This window comes from Bombina bombina, chromosome 9 (genome assembly GCF_027579735.1).
Source record: "Bombina bombina isolate aBomBom1 chromosome 9, aBomBom1.pri, whole genome shotgun sequence".
Taxonomy (NCBI): domain Eukaryota; kingdom Metazoa; phylum Chordata; class Amphibia; order Anura; family Bombinatoridae; genus Bombina; species Bombina bombina.
The window spans coordinates 122,203,960-122,221,398 of record NC_069507.1 but is presented as its reverse complement, the minus strand read 5'-3'; the positions used below and the strand labels follow the sequence as shown (position 1 = coordinate 122,221,398).

Genomic DNA, 17,439 nt, shown 5'->3' with positions numbered 1-17,439 from the left:
ACGCTCCTTCTTAGAAGAAGGGTTAGGACATAATGAAGGAACAACGATTTCCTGATTAATATTCTTATTAGAAACAACCTTAGGAAGGAAACCAGGTTTGGTACGTAAAACTACCTTATCAGAATGGAAGATAAGGCAAATCACATTGTAATGCTGAACGCTCAGAAACTCTACGAGCAGAGAAATAGCAACCAAAAACAAAACTTTCCAAGATTACAACTTAAAATCTATGTAATGCATGGGTTCAAACGGAACCCCTTGAAGAACATTAAGAACTAAATTTAAACTCCATGGTGGAGCAATTGGTCTAAACACAGGCTTAATTCTGGTTAGAGCCTGACAAAAAGACTGAACGCCTTGAACATCTGCCAAACGTTTGTGTAACAAAATTGACAAAGCAGAAATTTGTCCCTTTAAGGAACTCGCTGATAACCCTTTCTCCAATACTTCTTGGAAAAAAGACAGAATCCTGGGAATCCTAACTTTACTCCATGAGTAGCCCTTGGACTCACACCAAAAAAGATATTTGCCTCATATCTTATGATAGATCTTTCTAGTGACAGGCTTTCGTGCCTGAATCAAGGTATCGATGACCGAATCCGAAAAACCCCGCTTAGATAAAATCAAGCGTTCAATCTCCAGGCAGTCAGCTGCAGAGAAATTAGATTTGGATGTTGGAAAGGACCTTAAATGAGAAGGTCCTGTCTCACTGGAAGTTTCCACGGAGGCAGAGAGGACATGTCCACTAGATCTGCATACCAAGTCATGCGTGGCCACGCAGGCGCGATTAGAACTACTGAAGCTCTCTCCTGTTTGATCCGAGCAATCACCCGGGGAAGGAGAGGAAACGGTGGAAACACAAAAGCTAGGTTGAATGACCAAGGCACTGCCAAGGCATCCATCAGTTCGGCCTGAGCATCCTTGACCTGGATCCGTATCTTGGGAGCTTGGCATTCTGTTGAGACGCCATCAGATCCAATTCCGGTCTGCCCCATCGGAGAATCAGTGAGGCAAAGACCTCCGAATGGAGTTCCCACTCCCCCGGATGAAATGCCTGTTGGCTTAAAAAGTCTGCTTCCCAGTTGCCCACTCCTGGGATGTAGGTTGCTAACAGAGAACAAGAGTGGGCCTCCGCCCATTGAATTAACTTGGATACTTCTGTCATTGCTAAGGAACTCCTCGTTCCTCCCTGATGATTGATGTAAGCCACAGTCGTGATGTTGTCCGACTGGAATCTGATGAATTTGGCCGAAGCCAACTGAGGCCACGCCTGAAGCGCATTGAATATTGCTCTCAATTCCAGAATATTGATTGGAAGTAGAGACTCCACCATACACCCTGAGCCTTCAGGGAATTCCAGACTGCACCCCAGCCTAGTAGACTGGTGTCCGTTGCCACTATCGCCCATGAGGGTCTGCGGAAACACGTCCCTTGGGACAGATGATCCGGCGACAACCACCAAAGAAGAGAGTTTCTGGTCTCTTGGTCCAGATTTATCGGAGGAGATAAATTTGCATAGTCCCCATTCCACTGTCCGAGCATGCACAGTTGCAGTGGTCTGAGATGAAACTGAGCAAACGGAATGATGTCCATTGCTGCCACCATTAATCCAATTACCTCCATGCACTGAGCCACTGATGGCTGAGGATTGGACTGAAGGGCTCGGCATGTATTCAGAATCTTTGACTTTCTGACCTCCGTCAGAAAAATTTTCATAGCTACAGAATCTATCAGAGTTCCCAAGAAGGGAACCTTTGTCTGTGGAAGTAGTGAATTCTTTTCTAGATTCACCTTCCATCCGTGAGTTCTCAGAAATGATAACACTGTCTGTATGAGATTTTGTTAACTAAGACGACGCCTGGATCAGAAAATCGTCCAGATAAGACGCCACTGCTATGCCCCGCGGTCTGAGGACCACCAGAAGAGACCCTAGAACCTTCGTGAAGATTCTGGGTGCTGTGGCCAGCCCGAAGGGAAGAGCCACGAACTGAAAATGTTTGTCCAGGAAGGCAAACCTTAGGTACGAATGATGATCCTTGTGGATAGTAATATGAAGGTATGCGTCCTTCAAGTCCACGGTAGTCATATATTGACCATCCTGGATCATTGGTAAAATTATTGAATCTTGAAAGATGGGACCCTGAGAAACTTGTTTAGACTTTTGAGGTCTAAAATGGGTATGAACGTTCCCTCTTTTTTGGGAACCACGAAAAGATTTGAGTAAAATCCCCGCCCGTTCTAGACTTGGGACAGGACAAATTACTCCCATAGTAGAGAGGTCTTTTACACAACGTAAGAACGCCTCTCCTTTTTATCTGGTCTACAGACAATCGTGAAATAAGAAGCCTCCCTCTTGGGAGAAAATTTTTGTATTCCAGTTGATACCCGTGGGTCACTATTTCTATTGCTTAGGGGTCCTGAACATCTCTTGCCCAAGCCTGGGCAAAGAAAGAAAGTCTGCCCCCTACGGATCGGGGGCCGCCCCTTCATGCTGTCTTGGTAGCAGCAGCGGGCTTCTTGGGTTGTTTACCCTTGTTCCAATTCTGGTTGGGTCTCCAGACGGACTTGGTCTGGCCAAAATTCCCTTCCTGCTTGGCGGAAGACGAGGAAGAAGAGGGGACTCCTTTAAAGTTCAGAAAGGAACGAAAATTATTTTGTTTACCCCTCAGTTTAGTAGCTCTATCTTGAGGTAGGAGATGACCCTTACCTCCCGTAATGTCAGAAATGATTTCCTTCAAGTCAGGCCCGAATAGGGTTTTCCCCTTGATAGGAATAGCCAAAAGCTTCGACTTAGATGACACATCAGCCGACCAAGATTTTAACCATAACGCACTACGCGCTAAAATAGCAAGTCCAGCATTCTTAGTCGCCAATTTAGCAATCTGAAAGGAGGCATCTGTAATAAAAGAATTAGCCAGCTTAAGAGCCTTAATTCTATCTAATATATCCTCTAAGGGAGTCTCAGTCTTAAGAGACTCTTCTAAAGCATCAAACCAGAAGGCTGCTGCAGTGGTAACTGGAACAATGCAGGCCATTGGTTGTAAGAGGAAACCCTGATGAATAAACAATTTCTTTAGAAGACACTCCAATTTCTTATCCATAGGGTCTTTAAAAGCACAACTGTCTTCAATAGGAATAGTTGTACGCTTCGCCAGGGTAGATATAGCTCCCTCCACCTTAGGGACTGTTTGCCACGAGTCCCGAACAGTGTCAGATATGGGATACATCTTTTTGAAATTAGGAGAGGGCGAGAACGGAATACCCGGTCTGTCCCATTCCTTCTTAATAATCTCCGAGATTCTCTTAGGAACTGGAAAAACATCAGTGTAGGCAGGCTACTAAGTATTTGTCCATCTTACACAATTTCTCTGGTGGCACCACAATAGGGTCACAGCCATCCAGAGTCGCTAAAACCTCCCGAAGTAACAAGCGGAGGTGTTCAAGCTTAAAGGGACAGTCTACACCAGAATTTTTATTGTTTAAAAAGATAGATAATCCCTTTATTACCCATTTCCCAGTTTTGCATAACTAACACAGTTATAATAATATACTTTTAACCTCTGTGATTATCTTGTATCTAAGCCTCTGCAAACTGCCCCTTTTTTCAGTTCTTTTAACAGACTTGCAGTCTAGCCAATCAGTGACTGCTCCCAGATAACTTCTCGTGCACGAGCACAGTGTTATCTATATGAAATATGTGAACTAACACCCTCTAGTGGTGAAAAACTGTTAAAATGCAATCTGAAAGAGGTGGGCTTCAAGGTCTAAGAAATTAGCATATGAACCTCTTAGGTTAAGCTTTCAACTAAGAATACCAAGAGAACAAAGCAAAATTGGTGATAAAAGTAAATTGGAAAATTGTTTAAAATTACATGCTCTATCTGAATCATGAAAGTTTATTTTGGCCTAGACTGTCCCTTTAAATTTAAAGGACATGGTGTCAGAGTCTGTTTGAGGTACCGCACTTCCCGAATCGGAAAGTTCCCCCTCAGACAAAAGTTCCCTGACCCCCAAATCAGATCCCTGTGAGGGTACATCGGAAATAGCTAATAAGGCATTAGAGGACTCAGTATTCACATCGACTTCTGTCCTACTGCGTTTACCCTGTAATACTGGCAACTTAGATAATGAATCTGTAAGGGTAGTTGACATAACTGCAGCCATATCCTGCAGAGTAAAAGAATTAGACGCAGTTGAAGAACCAGGCGTCGATTGGGTTGGCGTTAAAGGTTGTGACGCTTGGGGAGAAGTTAGCGGTATACCCCGATTCTCCTCAGACTGAGAATCATCCTTAGACATATTTTCTTTACAAAAAATCTTTGCTTTGCACTGCAAGGCCCTCTCAGTACATGAGGGACAAAAAGTTAGAGGGGGTTCCACAGTGGCATCTAAACCGACAGAGCAAGGAGTTTCCTCCTCAAAATGTTGTACAGATTAGCACTCTTATAAAAGAAGTTCTTTTATTAAAAAACTTTTGCTCTGATTCCAATTATATTAAAAAGTTAATGCCAAAAAAATGAGTGTACTGCGCCTTTAAAATTTAAAACCAATTATTTTTCTGAAACGTTCAAAAAACGTGTTTTTAGCAGTAAATTTATTTGCAAACGATCAAAAACACTCTAGCAATATTGCATCCACTTGCTCAAATATGGTACCCAATATAATAACGATGTTTAACTAATAAAGTATGTTTTATCTTTAATTGGGCCCCTGTGGCGCCTACCTGCCCCCGAATGTGATTGCTGCTGCTCGAGAAGCTATTCAGGCCCCTTTTGAAGTCCGGAACACTCAGGCCTCCCCAGAGAACAGGACTCTGTCGCCCATGCGATCCAACTGAACTGCGCGTCTGAGCGTACAAAAACAGAATTTATGTTTACCTGATAAATTACTTTCTCCAACGGTGTGTCCGGTCCACGGCGTCATCCTTACTTGTGGGATATTCTCTTCCCCAACAGGAAATGGCAAAGAGCCAGCAAAGCTGGTCACATGATCCCTCCTAGGCTCCGCCTACCCCAGTCATTCGACCGACGTTAAGGAGGAATATTTGCATAGGAGAAACCATATGATACCGTGGTGACTGTAGTTAAAGAAAATAAATTATCAGACCTGATTAAAAAACCAGGGCGGGCCGTGGACCGGACACACCGTTGGAGAAAGTAATTTATCAGGTAAACATAAATTCTGTTTTCTCCAACATAGGTGTGTCCGGTCCACGGCGTCATCCTTACTTGTGGGAACCAATACCAAAGCTTTAGGACACGGATGAAGGGAGGGAGCAAATCAGGTCACCTAAATGGAAGGCACCACGGCTTGCAAAACCTTTCTCCCAAAAATAGCCTCAGAAGAAGCAAAAGTATCAAACTTGTAAAATTTGGTAAAAGTGTGCAGTGAAGACCAAGTCGCTGCCCTACATATCTGATCAACAGAAGCCTCGTTCTTGAAGGCCCATGTGGAAGCCACAGCCCTAGTGGAAGGAGCTGTGATCCTTTCAGGAGGCTGCCGTCCGGCAGTCCCGTAAGCCAATCTGATGATGCTTTTAATCCAAAAAGAGAGAGAGGTAGAAGTTGCTTTTTGACCTCTCCTTTTACCAGAATAAACAACAAACAAGGAAGATGTTTGTCTAAAATCCTTTGTAGCATCTAAATAGAATTTTAGAGCGCGAACAAAATCCAAATTGTGCAACAAACGTTCCTTCTTCGAAACTGGTTTCGGACACAGAGAAGGCACGACTATCTCCTGGTTAATGTTTTTGTTAGAAACAACTTTTGGAAGAAAACCAGGTTAGTACGTAAAACCACCTTATCTGCATGGAACACCAGATAAGGAGGAGAACACTGCAGAGCAGATAATTCTGAAACTCTTCTAGCAGAAGAAATTGCAACCAAAAACAAAACTTTCCAAGATAATAACTTAATATCAACGGAATGTAAGGGTTCAAACGGAACCCCCTGAAGAACTGAAAGAACTAAGTTGAGACTCCAAGGAGGAGTCAAAGGTTTGTAAACAGGCTTGATTCTAACCAGAGCCTGAACAAAGGCTTGAACATCTGGCACAGCTGCCAGCTTTTTGTGAAGTAACACAGACAAGGCAGAAATCTGTCCCATCAAGGAACTTGCAGATAATCCTTTTTCCAATCCTTCTCGAAGGAAGGATAGACTCTTAGGAATCTTAACCTTGTCCCAAGGGAATCCTTTAGATTCACACCAACAGATATATTTTTTCCAAATTTTGTGGTAAATTTTTCTAGTTACAGGCTTTCTGGCCTGAACAAGAGTATCAATAACAGAATCTGAGAACCCTCGCTTTGATAAGATCAAGCGTTCAATCTCCAAGCAGTCAGCTGGAGTGGGACCAGATTCGGATGTTCGAACGGACCTTGAACAAGAAGGTCTCGTCTCAAAGGTAGCTTCCATGGTGGAGCCGATGACATATTCACCAGATCTGCATACCAAGTCCTGCGTGGCCACGCAGGAGCTATCAAGATCACCGACGCCCTCTCCTGATTGATCCTGGCTACCAGCCTGGGGATGAGAGGAAACGGCGGGAATACATAGGCTAGTTTGAAGGTCCAAGGTGCTACTAGTGCATCTACTAGAGTCGCCTTGGGATCCCTGGATCTGGACCCGTAGCAAGGAACCTTGGCTTCCCCACAGTCAGAACACAATCTATCTGGTAGTTCAGACATGTTAAACAGGCATAAACTTGATAACAAAGCACAAAAAACGTTTTAAAATAAAACCGTTACTGTCACTTTAAATTTTAAACTGAACACACTTTATTACTGCAATTGCGAAAAAGTATGAAGGAATTGTTCAAAATTCACCAAAATTTCACCACAGTGTCTTAAAGCCTTAAAAGTATTGCACACCAAATTTGGAAGCTTTAACCCTTAAAATAACGGAACCGGAGCCGTTTTTATATTTAACCCCTTTACAGTCCCTGGAATCTGCTTTGCTGAGACCCAACCAAGCCCAAAGGGGAATACGATACCAAATGAAGCCTTCAGAAAGACTTTTCTATGTATCAGAGCTCCACACACATGCAGCTGCATGCCATGCTGTTCTCAAAAACAAGTGCGCCATACCGGCGCGAAAATGAGGCTCTGACTATGATTAGGGAAAGCCCCTATAGAATAAAGTGTCTAAAACAGTGCCTGCCGATATTATTTTACAAAAAATACCCAGATTAAATGATTCCTCAAGGCTAAATATGTGTAAATATGATCGATTTAGCCCAGAAAATGTCTACAGTCTTAATAAACCCTTGTGAAGCCCTTATTTACTGTCTGAATAAAAATGGCTTACCGGATCCCATAGGGAAAATGACAGCTTCCAGCATTACATCGTCTTGTTAGAATGTGTCATACCTCAAGCAGCAAAAGACTGCTCACTGTTCCCCCAACTGAAGTTAATTCCTCTCAACAGTCCTGTGTGGAACAGCCATGGATTTTAGTAACGGTTGCTAAAATCATTTTCCTCATACAAACAGAAATCTTCATCTCTTTTCTGTTTCAGAGTAAATAGTACATACCAGCACTATTTTAAAATAACAAACTCTTGATTGAATAATAAAAACTACAGTTAAACACTAAAAAACTCTAAGCCATCTCCGTGGAGATGTTGCCTGTACAACGGCAAAGAGAATGACTGGGGTAGGCGGAGCCTAGGAGGGATCATGTGACCAGCTTTGCTGGCTCTTTGCCATTTCCTGTTGGGGAAGAGAATATCCCACAAGTAAGGATGACGCCGTGGACCGGACACACCTATGTTGGAGAAATAGGCCCCACCCACCATGGACGTTATGTAAGTACGGCAAGACCCGCATGGGTCCTAGTAAAAAATCAAACATGTCCCCTATAGCCAACATAATATGGTAATAAAGAGAAAAGGGATTCCAGGTACACCATCTCTTAATACATGTGTATACTGCTTACCCCTCCTCATAAAGGGGAAAATGTCAGCCTGTTCTGTGTATCAAGTCTCCCCAGAAACAAAAAGACTGAACATAAACAAAATTGCTTGTAGAAACACACCGGTCTCCACCCTGAAGATTTTCTTACACTATCTTCAGCAGCTGTGGGAACCATCATGGATCTTAGAAAATGCTTGCTAAGATCATCAACATCAGGGCAGGAAGCATCCTCACTTTCCCTGAGAAACATAGTACTCACTGGCACCATTTGAAAATAAAAAACTTCTTGATTGAAGAAACTAAACTAACACCTCAATTTACCTCTTCCTATTACTATACAGGCAAAGAGAATGACTGGGGGTGGAGGGAAGGGAGGAGCTATATATATACAGCTCTGCTGTGGTGCTCTTTGCAACTTCCTGTTAGCAGGAGGATAAATCCACAAGAAAGGATGAAATCCGTGGAATCGACATATCTTGTAGAAGAAATGGTAAGCATTGATTTAAAGGGAGACTCAAGTCAAAATTAAAAACTTGAAAGAGACACTAAACACAATTTTTTTCTTTCGTGATTCAGATAGAGCATGCAATTTTAAGCAACTTTCTAATTTACTCCTATTGTCAATTCTTCTTCATTCTCTTGCTATCTTTATTTGAAAAAGAAGGCATCTAAGCTTTTTTTTGGGTTCAGCACTCTGGATAGAACTTTTTTATTGGTGGATGAATTTATCCACCAATCAGCAAGGACAACCCAGGTTGTTCACCAAATATGGGCCGGCATCTAAAATTACATTCTTGCATTTCAAATAAAGATACCAAGAGAATGAAGAAAATTTGATAATAGGAGTATATTAGAAATATGCTTAAAATGTCATGCTCTATCTGACTAACAAAAGAAAAAATTTGGGTTCAGTGTCCCTTTAATAATTTCAGATAGAGCATTCAATTTTAAACAATTTTCCAATTTACTTCCATTAACAAAATATGCAGTCTTTATATTTACACTTTTTGAAGCCCCAGCTCCTACTGAGCATGTGCAACAATTTGCAGAATATACGTATATGCATTTGTGATTGGCTGACGGCTGTTACATTATACAGGGGGAGTGGAAATAGAGGTAACTGAAATTTGTCAGAAAACAAATAATCTACTAATCATTTGAAGTTCAGACTAAGTGCTATTGCAATTGTCTTACTGGTCCTTTAAGTTACTAGAACATTTTTGTGATGTGTGTCAATAAAAGTCTTATTCCCGATACTAGACATGAAACAGCTCTCCTGTCAAACACTGTGGATTTTCATATCTCCTTATGTACTTTTTTTTTTTTTAAGGTTTCAAAGAGCTTTATTGAACAAAAATACAAACATATAACATAGTTTCCAACGTATTTCAGGTTACATGAAATGTTCAGAGTGTCGGCACACAGTGCCTTGCTCAACTGCCTTCTTTTAAAGTTGTCACAAGTTGTCCATTTATAGTTGTATTTGGAAAGTTCAACACTTAAACATATTATGACTAAAGGCCAATGCCTTCAGGCGCGCTATACGCTCATCGGCGTTGTTTGCACTTATTGGTCCAACAATTATATAAAAGAAAAAATGTATAACCAATTATTTATATCCATCTTGATTTCCTGCGATTAACAATTTGTTGATACATAACCAAATTAGCATGGTCTGCCTCCTTCTGTACTTTTAATATGCTACAGCAACATGTAAAATGTGAATGCTGAATTTCCATTAAAGGATACTAATCACAAATTGTATACTAGATGATTATGAACATTCATATACAAGAACAATCTTACAATGAAAACTGCAGATTAATTTTGTCAAATGAGTATATTGTTTTACGTTTGTTGTTTCACTGATTTCCCTGTCCTCCAGAACAAAAGAACCCTTGCTAATCAATCACAAACTAATATTCAGATATAGCACACTGTTTGCACATGTGCAGACTGAGGTAGCCAGCACTCTTGAAAAGCATATCTAAATAGGATCAGTAGCTGCTGATTGTTAGCTGCACATACATGCCTTGTGTGATTGGCTCACCCATGTGCATTGCTATTTTTCTTCAACAAAATATATCTAAAAAATTAAGCAAATTAGATAATAGAAGTAAATTGGAACGTTGCTTAAAAAAAAAAAAAAAGGAGCTGTGGACTCTCTCCATTGGAAGAAAAGAAAATCATCAGGTAAGCATAATTTATGTTTTTCTTCCTAAATGGAAAGAGTCCACAGCTGCATTCATTACTTTTGGGAAAATACCCAAGCTATAGAGGACACTGAATGCCAAAACGGGAGGGTACAATAGGCGGCCCATTCTGAGGGCACCAGGCCTAAAAACCACTAACCAACAAAAACCCTGCTTCGTCCGAAGCCGAGAAAACAGGAAGGGAAAAGTGCCAAGGACACTGACCAGCAGATAGCCCGTAAGCCTAGCTAGAGACCACAACAAAAGACTTCAACTGAACCAACAGTCCTCCAGGAGACACCGTCCCCCAACCACACACCCCTTACTAGCAAAGGGAACCCCAGCTGAAACTCCCAAGGGAATAAGGCAAAGAGAACCAAGTGGAAACCGGAAGTTACCACAAATTCAATAAAAGAAAACACCCCATTTTAGACCAAGCTCGCAAGACCTAAATGGGTCCTGACAACAAGGGGAGGCAACGCCCAATCCAAACAGAAACCACAAGGTTTAGAATCACGTAGAACAGAGAAAAGGATCTCCCAACATCCTGCTAAGGATTGTAACAGCTAGCTAGCACACAATCAAGGCACAAACAGCTGCAGCTGATTTCAAGAGCAAGACCAAAGATCATCCAAACTCAGAACAATGAAGAATTCAGGCAAAATTACCTGTAGTCGACCCAGACGAAGAAAAACACCTGAGTCAAGAACCAGCAGCCATCCTCAGGATGACACAGAAGAAATACTTGCAAAAGGTAAAAAGCGACTAACAAAATATAGAGTGATAAACCTCCATTACTGAGGACACCTATAGGCAACCGAAGCCGCCACACCTACAAGGACCAAAGCGCCCCCAAAATCCGAGAAAAACAACGGATCTCAGGACCGACCTCCAGCCGGGCCAGCCCAAGCATCGGCAGGTCTGAAACCAGGGGAACAGAAGAACCCCAGCTCAAAACGAGCAAAAAAATGGCACAACCATTACACCACCTGGAGACAGTTAAGGCTGTAACCAAGAGAACTAGCTAAAGCCCAACACACTCAAGGTGGAGCCAGCAACTCTCTCAATGGACAGAACAACCCAGAGAGCGGAGCTCTCTCCTAATAGGTTAACCCGTCTGTCCGAACCTCCTGAAGACAGGAGAAGCCCTAAGATAAGGGACCACACTTCTGAAAGAAGGTAGAAGCCCTAGAAGCCCCCCCAAGACAAAGGGGGGGCAGCAAAGGGGCGGAAGGATAGTACCTGTCCCCAGGATACAAACCATAAGCTGAACCTAGAGAACGAATCTCCAACACCAATGACCTGGAAGGAATCCCCTGAATAGATTAACCTGCTAGCACACAGACAAGATGCCATAGCTGCAGTAGTTCCACAGCGAACCCTTTGCTTGCAGAGCAGCAAAGCCCTCACACTATTTTAGCAAGCCGACCAGGGGAAACCGACAAATAGGCATAAGGCAAGCCCAAGGGCATCGCCCAGGAAAACCTGGCCAAACTCAACCAGTTCACCTAGCCAAGGGAAACCGACCAATAGGCATAAGGCAAGCCCAAGGGCATCGCCCAGAAAAACCTGGCCCAACTCAACCAGTTCACCTAGCCAACCAAAGGACACAGCCCAAATTTCTTGGAACTGGGGAACCCCGGACCAGCTCTAGAACCTAAATAGTCCGGTACAACCCGCAATGGGATCCACAAAGGAAACGCTGAGTGAGAACTTCAGCCACCGGAAGCACCAGAGCGAGAAGAGGTCCGAGCCCCCAAACAAGAACCCGGAAACTGAAATCCCCCGTCTGATATAAAAACCAGACCCTCGGGAGACAACAATACAATGTCCAACGTAAAATAGACAACAAGAAAACCTTGCAAGTCCCGACCAAAGGACAAGACCACCCCTTGCCAGAGACAAACACTCCAAGGAATTAAAGAAGCAAAGGCCGAAACAAGGTCACTCGAGCCCTAGGCGGAACCAGCCACAAGACGACCAAGAACAAGGGGATACTTTGAGGACAAAGTCACTCGAACAAAGGCTAATCTCCACATCACCCCCATAAAATCAGAGAAGATGAAAGAAAGATGCGGAGCATCCCCCAGTCCCGGGAGAAAACCTGAGACAAAGCTCAAGGAGACCACACTGCCCATGTCCCTACAAAGTAACCAACTCCCGAAGGGAACCAGGTTCCCCTTAAGGAACCCAAGGAACAGAAGAAAGTCCAAAAGGTCTCAAGCAGAGAACCACAGCAGGAACAAGTCCAAGGACAATTCCAGAGCCTTAGAAGCCCAAAACGGCGGTAAGGAGGCGATAAGCCCCCAAAGTTCCTATGAAAGGGAAGAAACTCTAGGCCCAGAAGAGACCAGAAGCAAAGAAAGTGACACAGCAATACTCCACTGACCCGGTCAACCAGATTGAAGGCTGAATAAGGACTGACACAATCCTCCCGCCATACGGATCCAAAAGTCCTCATTTAGCATGCTTAGCTGAACTTGTGAAGATAAACAAGAAAACACACCAATAATAATGTTAACGCGCAGGAAGAAAACAGGCATACCCGCAGGGCCAGCCAAACGGAACACTGATCTTCCAACAAAAACTGGGAAAGATCTCAATAAGCAGACAATAGAAGATTACGTCATCCCCTCATGTCTAATCAGGATAGACATTCGAAGTAGAAGACTGCGGATTCTCGTATCCATTAAGGATAGGATCATCCAATAACTGAAAAACATGTCTGAGTAGAACGCAAAGGCGCGCTATTCTGTAGCGAAAGGCACAACACCCAGGGACAGCTACACCTGCAGGGAACTGTACAGGCCCTCCCAAGGTCGGGAGACCCTGGACAATAGGGCACAAGCTCAATCGCAAATAAACATCTGGACCTTGCAGGCGAATAATCGCCAAAAATGTGAAAGCGAAAACGTGCTGCAAATTCCGGGGGGAACAAGCCCCCCTGCAAGGAGGGATAAACATATTCTGGGTTACCGTGGCTTTCTGGGTGGCCGTGGCTTTCTGTTGTTTCGCTGGTTCACGTAGTTTGGTGGGTGCTAATATATTTTTAAAATCTGTATTTTTCCTGAAGGTAACTACTGGTTTATCTGATAAAATGTTTCCTAAAATGGGATCCGCCTTTAGTACCCCCCAATCTTTACTTAAAATGTTTTGAATGTCCCTGGAACCCTGATTGTAAGTTGTTAGAAATCTGATATTATCTTTACTAGTATGTTGTTTTTCTAATTTGAGGGGTTGTAAAAGAATTTTCCAATCCATCAATTGTACTTTTTCCATAGCCTGATTAATAGTCCCTGCCTCATAACCCTTTTCCGAAAACCTAGCATCTAAAATAGCAGCTTCATGATTATAATCACTAACCCTAGTTCAGTTTCTTTTTATTCTTTGGTATTGACCTAGGGGAATGTTAGTCTTCCACCTAGGTAAATGACCGCTTTTCGCATTGAGGAAGCCGTTTTTGTCTGTTGGTTTTCGAAAATGCTTGACTGCCACTTTATTGTTGTCATCTATAAAAAGGACCAAGTCAAGAAACTCAATTTGCTTCATATCAACCTTAGAATCAAATTTGAGATTGAGGGTATTTGAATTCATATGATTTATGAACTCTTGACTAGTAGTTTCACTGCTTTTCCATACTATTATTACATCGTCTATGTATCTGTAATAACAGATAAGACTATCAGTATATGGATTATTAGACCAAATGCACTTTTCCTCAAAGTTGTGCATATAGAGATTCGCATACGAGGGGGCAAAAGCCGTCCCCATTGCGGTTCCCTGTATTTGTTTGAAAAATTGATTGTTGAAAACAAAATAATTATGCGAGAGAATAAAATTGATGCCTTTTAGAATGAATTCCAAATGTGTTTGAGATGAAAAATCTCTGCTCAGTATCTCATCTATGGCTTTAATGCCTGAATCATGTGGGATGCATGTATATAAAGAAGATACGTCACATGCAATCCACAGTCACAATTCATACCTTCAAAAATATTGATGGTATGTATAGTATCTCTGAGATATGCCCTAGTAGTTTGTACAACTGGTTGTAGATAATGATCAATCTCATTGATCTCTCAACCGCATCTCCCAGTGTCTAGCCCATATTGACTCACCAATAACATCTAGTGTGCAATATAAAAAATGGTAATTCCAGTACCCCCATCAAGCATATAGGTCTACTGCTTACCCCTTCCCCGGTAGGGAATAATGTCAGCCTGTTCTGATATAACAAGTCTCCCCAGAATAAAGGACTGAACATACCTCAATGCTGCTTGTAGCATGACATCGTTCTCCACACTGAAGATTTTTCTTGCACTACCTTCAGAAGCTCTGTGGGAACGAAAATGGATCTTAGATAACGTTTGATAAGATCATCAACATCAGGGCAGAAGAAATTAATGTCTCCATTCCTCTTGGGAATCCAGACTGACGATTTCTCCCTGAGGAAAATAGTACTCACTGGCACCATTTTAAAACAAAAAAACTTCTTGATTGAAGAATCTAAACTAACACATCACTTTACCTCTTCCTATTACTAACACAGGCAAAGAGAATGACTGGGGGTGGAGGGAAGGGAGGGGCTATATATACAGCTCTGCTGTGGTGCTCTTTGCCACTTCCTGTTAGCAGGAGGATAAAACCCACAAGTAAGGATGAAATCCGTGGACTTGTCATATCTTGTAGAAGAAATGATTTTAAAAGTTTTTTTCTATAATTTTATATTAGAGTTTTTAATGAATTTAATGAATCTGAAATTAAAAACTACAAGCCAATAAAAACAGAATTTATGCTTACCTGATAAATTACTTTCTCCAACGGTGTGTCCGGTCCACGGCGTCATCCATAACTTGTGGGAATATTCTCTTCCCCAACAGGAAATGGCAAAGAGCACAGCAAAAGCTGTCCATATAGTCCCTCCTAGGCTCCGCCCACCCCAGTCATTTGACCGACGGACAGGAGAAAAACAGGAGAAACCATAGGTTGCTGTGGTGACTGTAGTTAAAGAACGAAATTCATCAAACCTGATTAAAAAACCAGGGCGGGCCGTGGACCGGACACACCGTTGGAGAAAGTAATTTATCAGGTAAGCATAAATTCTGTTTTCTCCAACATTGGTGTGTCCGGTCCACGGCGTCATCCATAACTTGTGGGAACCAATACCAAAGCTTTAGGACACGGATGAAGGGAGGGAGCCAATCAGGTTACCTAAACGGAAGGCACCACGGCTTGCAAAACCTTTCTCCCAAAAATAGCCTCCGAGGAAGCAAAAGTATCAAATTTGTAGAATTTGGCAAAAGTGTGCAGGGAAGACCAAGTCGCTGCCTTACATATCTGATCAACAGAAGCCTCGTTCTTGAAGGCCCATGTGGAAGCCACAGCCCTAGTAGAGTGAGCTGTGATGCGTTCGGGAGGCTGCCGTCCGGCAGTCTCATAAGCCAATCGGATGATGCTTTTCAGCCAAAAGGAAAGAGAGGTAGCAGTAGCTCTTTGACCTCTCCTCTTGCCAAAATAAACTACAAACAGAGAAGACGTTTGTCTGAAATCCTTTGTTGCTTCTAAATAGAACTTTAAAGCACGAACTACATCTAAATTGTGTAACAAACGTTCCTTCTTTGAAACTGGATTCGGACACAAAGAAGGCACAACTATTTCCTGGTTAATATTCTTGTTGGAAACAACCTTTGGAAGGAAACCAGGTTTAGTACGCAAAACAACCTTATCTGAATGGAACACCAGATAGGGCGGATTACACTGCAGAGCAGATAACTCAGAAACTCTTCTAGCAGAAGAAATAGCAACCAACTTGATATCTATGGAATGTAGAGGTTCAAACGGAACCCCTTGAAGAACTGAAAGAACTAAATTCAGACTCAAGGGAGGAGTCAAAGGTCTGTAAACAGGCTTGATCCTGACCAAAGCCTGAACAAAAGCTTGAACATCTGGCACAGCTGCCAGTCGTTTGTGTAACAAGAGAGATAAAGCAGAAATCTGTCCCTTTAGAGAACTCGCTGATAATCCCTTATCCAAACCTTCTTGAAGAAAAGAAAGGATCCTAGGAATTTTGATCTTACTCCATGAGAATCCCTTGGATTCACACCAACAGATAAATCTTTTCCATATTTTATGGTAAATTTTTCTAGTTACAGGTTTTCTGGCTTGTACCAGAGTATCTATCACAGAATCCGAAAACCCACGCTTAGATAAAATCAAGCGTTCAATTTCCAAGCCGTCAGCTGGAGGGAAACTAGATTTGGATGTTCGAATGGACCCTGTACAAGAAGATCCTGTCTCAAAGGTAGCTTCCATGGTGGAGCCGATGACATATTCACCAGGTCTGCATACCAAGTCCTGCGTGGCCACGCAGGAGCTATCAAGATCACCGAGGCCCTCTCCTGTTTGATCCTGGCTACCAGCCTGGGAATGAGAGGAAACGGTGGAAACACATAAGCTAGGTTGAAGGCCCAAGGCGCTACTAATGCATCCACTAGAGTCGCCTTGGGATCCCTGGATCTGGACCCGTAGCAAGGAACCTTGAAGTTCTGACGAGACGCCATCAGATCCATGTCTGGAATGCCCCATAATTGAGTCAACTGGGCAAATATCTCAGAGTGGAGTTCCCACTCCCCCGAATGGAATGTCTGACGACTCAGATAATCCGCCTCCCAGTTTTCCAATCCTGGGATGTGGATCGCAGATAGGTGGCAGGAGTGATCCTCCGCCCATTTTATGATTTTGATCACTTCTTTCATCGCCAGGGAACTCCTTGTTCCCCCCTGATGGTTGATGTAAGCAACAGTCGTCATGTTGTCTGATTGGAATCTTATGAATCTGGCCTTTGCTAGTTGAGGCCAAGCCCTGAGAGTATTGAATATCGCTCTCAGTTCCAGAATGTTTATCGGGAGAAGAGACTCTTCCCGAGACCATAGACCCTGAGCTTTCAGGGAGTCCCAGACCGCGCCCCAGCCCACTAGACAGGCATCGGTCATGACAATGACCCACTCTGGTCTGCGGAAGCTCATTCCCTGGGACAGGTGATCCTGGGTTAGCCACCAACGGAGTGAGTCTCTGGTCTTCTGATCTACTTGAATCACTGGAGACAAGTCTGTATAGTCCCCATTCCACTGTTTCAGCATGCACAGTTGTAATGGTCTTAGATGAATTCGCGCAAAAGGAACTATGTCCATTGCTGCAACCATCAACCCTACTACTTCCATGCACTGAGCTATGGAAGGTCGTGGAACAGAGTGAAGAACTTGACAAGCGTTTAGAAGTTTTGACTTTCTGACATCTGTCAGGAAAATCTTCATTTCTAAAGAATCTATTATTGTCC

The 17,439-nt window shown here is 42.9% G+C and overlaps 1 protein-coding gene across 1 annotated transcript in view; it reads right to left on the bottom strand.

The window, feature by feature from the left end:
• TMX2 (thioredoxin related transmembrane protein 2) overlaps window positions 1-17,439 on the bottom strand; it is a 243,673-nt gene that overhangs the window by 119,071 nt on the left and 107,163 nt on the right. The gene's annotated exons all lie outside the window — the stretch shown is intronic.